The 2,972-nt window shown below is 38.2% G+C and overlaps 1 long non-coding RNA gene across 1 annotated transcript; it reads left to right on the top strand.

Moving 5' to 3' along the window:
• Positions 1 to 1,360: 1,360 nt before the first annotated feature.
• LOC104954148 (uncharacterized) lies at positions 1,361 to 2,555 on the top strand. Its single transcript, XR_799306.1, has 3 exons — positions 1,361 to 1,515; positions 1,723 to 1,749; positions 2,458 to 2,555. It is a non-coding gene; the product is annotated as an uncharacterized lncRNA (long non-coding RNA).
• Positions 2,556 to 2,972: the final 417 nt, after the last annotated feature.

Raw genomic sequence — 2,972 nt, 5'->3', positions numbered from 1 at the left:
ATACATCACGTCTCTCTTGATTGAAGCTAAATAAATGCAAGGGCCTCCCAAGAAGAGCTCGTCTCTCTCCAGTCATTTAAGCTAAAGTGGGTTATTGAACCTGAAGCTTGTTGCTTCTGCCCTCCTCGACTACGGTCTGGGAGCCGACAGGAAAGTTCAACACACAGATGGCCAGTCCGCCCCTTTGTAGCATATTATTTCGATGAGAGATGAGCAGATCGCCCCTGGGCTTTCAACTAAATACACAGCCACGCAAAAACTGCGGCATTTGTACAGCTCCTTATGGGTACTGCAATTAGTGAAGTGCTTTCCTCCGTGGTGAAATGATCAGCACTGCACCACGGAGGAAAGCGGCAGAAAGTCACCTGGAGTTAAAGAGAGCGGGGCTGCGTTGCGTGCATGGCTTCCTTTTGCAGGTCACGGGGAGACGCGCTCTGGCGGCGGTCTCGTTCAGGATCCGAAAATACAATTTAAATATTTTTGCACACTTATTCCACTTATTCATAGTGTGCCACTGGTTACGGTGCCGCATGCCAATGCTGGCACGCGTGCCAGGGGTTGCCGACCCCAGAAATCTTGTACTTTTACTCCACTACACTTATTCAATACCTTTAGTTACTTGACAGATTTGGATTAATAATGTGAAATATAATCAACACTTAAAGGTCCCCTATTCTGTTTTTCATCAATATATTATAGGTCTCAGATATACACAAAACATGTCTCTGAAGTGTTTGACTCTAAATACCAAACAGATCGGTTGGTTATTAAGGATAAGGGTTATTATAATAAAAACATATCATTTATTACTCTGAAATTGGCAAATCTAAAGTACTTTTACTTTTGATACTTAAGTATATTTTGATGCTAACATTTTTGTACTTTTACTTGAATAACATTTTGAATGCAGGACTTTTATTTGTAACAGAGTATTCCTACACTCTGGTTCTTCTACTTTTAATTAAAAACACAATCTGAGTACTTCTTCCAGCTCTGAAAACAAGTTGTATCAGTTACTGGCAGGAAGTTAACATACTATAAGTGAGTGCTTTGAAAGAGAAATACATTTACATAAATAAATAAATAAAATGTACGGTATGTCGATTGTCTGCTTTGCCTTTGCCCCTTGGGATGCAGGAAACTTTTCATTGTCCACAACTTTTGAAGAAAAACGAAAGTGAAAACCTATAAGAAACATCCGGCTCCCACGCATCTGCATACGTAAGCAAACTGGGCATGGCGACCAAAGATTGGCCACAACGATTGGCTAAGGGAGGGTTTATAAGCAGCCACTTCATACAGTTTCTTTGAAAACAAATGGATAGTAAATACAAGACCCGTTCTGAAAAAAGAAGAGAAGGAGTAAAAGGAAAATTAAAAACATTTCCAAAGCAGGGGCTGGAGAAAGGTGATATTAAAATAAACACTGACTTAAATCCAATCGACCAGTTGCATTTTTCTGTTGGACAAGACAACCGCCAGCCCCTGCTTGGGCGGGTCTCAGACCCAAATCTGGTGAGTCAGAACATTTTCAATACATTTTCTTTTTCTCTATATGTATTGTGTTTTGTTTGTATATTCTCCGTGTAACTTTGAAAAACTGGCCTATAAAGTTCTGTTATGATAAGCCTAAAACTAATCAAATGCAAAAAGCCATTTCTAGCCATTACTTTTACTTTTACATTTGTTCCACCTAACTGTTCTGTCTCTTTGTTTCTCCAGAGGAGTTTAGACCCTCTCACCATGCAGGTAAGGTTACTCAACATTATTTTATTTTTATATATATATATATATATTGAAATTACTGTACATCTGTTTAGCAGATTTATTTTAATTTACTTAAGCCTCTGCACTATTTTATGTCTTAAATTCAAATGTTTACTTACGTTATCTACTATTATACATATTTGTTTGAGCACTGATGGGAAGAGCTTGAGATCTAAGCATTTCTTTGCCAATCAAATGCTTTTCCTGTAACTGCTTATCAAACTTTACAGAAACATTTGAATAGAAGATCATTTCCGTTTCCATTTTCCATGCCATGTGACCCGTTGATACAAAATGAAAACAGCATTGTATTAATATACTGGACAAGTGAGACACATCTCTTTTTATTTGATTTCATTCCAGAAACAAAACTTTAAAAAAAAAACTTTTACTGAACATTTTCAATTTGAACAGTTTTGCTCAGCTTTACTTGTTGACATACAGGGCTCAAACAAAAGCACAGTGTTGTGCGAGACTGTTGCGCCTGCATACAGTAGGTTGGTCTTTGTTTGATTTAAACTAAAATGCAGGATGGAAAAAGAAGCTTTAGAAAATGAAGCACTACCTCAAATGTGCATGCAGCAATACCACAGGCAAAACATTCAGCCTTTACTAACAGACGTGTTTTCCACTAATGACAATAAAGACTTTAACATCAGAAGATGGTAACAGTTTGTTTTCTCCGCTCAGACGGACAGAAGCAGACAACAAGTTTCACAAGTGCCTGAGAGGGAAGAGATGTCTTCATCCACTTCCCCCGAGCCAGAACCCTCCTCACTCCAAAGGTATCGTTTAAGAAATAAAATGCTGTATTAACTGAAACTAGTTAAGTAGTAGTTACTAGGTATTGGGTTCCATGGAACTGAGTCAAGTAAATGTAAAAATACAGCTTTCAGTGGGTCAAATTAGTCGATCATAGCCAACTTTAATATTTATTTCATCTAACATTGATCAGTCTGCATTCAAGTTACAGAGAGAGACACGTGTTATGGAAATCTTAGACCTAGTCAATACTGTGGAGATAAACAATTAGAATGATCAATCAATAAACTGGTGAAACAAACAGAGTTGTCTTTCTGGTTCTTTATTCGAGGCGCCTCGAAGGCACAGGTCTCACAGAGTATAGGATAGTCTGCAGGAGTGTGCGCAATAGTCACAGAATAGCAAAGCTTATATACAAGATAGGGCGGGCAGACAGAGTTTTT

Source organism: Notothenia coriiceps, unplaced genomic scaffold (assembly GCF_000735185.1).
Source record: "Notothenia coriiceps isolate Sejong01 unplaced genomic scaffold, NC01 NC01_scaffold00022884, whole genome shotgun sequence".
Lineage (NCBI taxonomy): Eukaryota > Metazoa > Chordata > Actinopteri > Perciformes > Nototheniidae > Notothenia > Notothenia coriiceps.
Note: the sequence above shows the minus strand (reverse complement) of the source record. Positions and strands in the feature narration are given on the sequence as shown.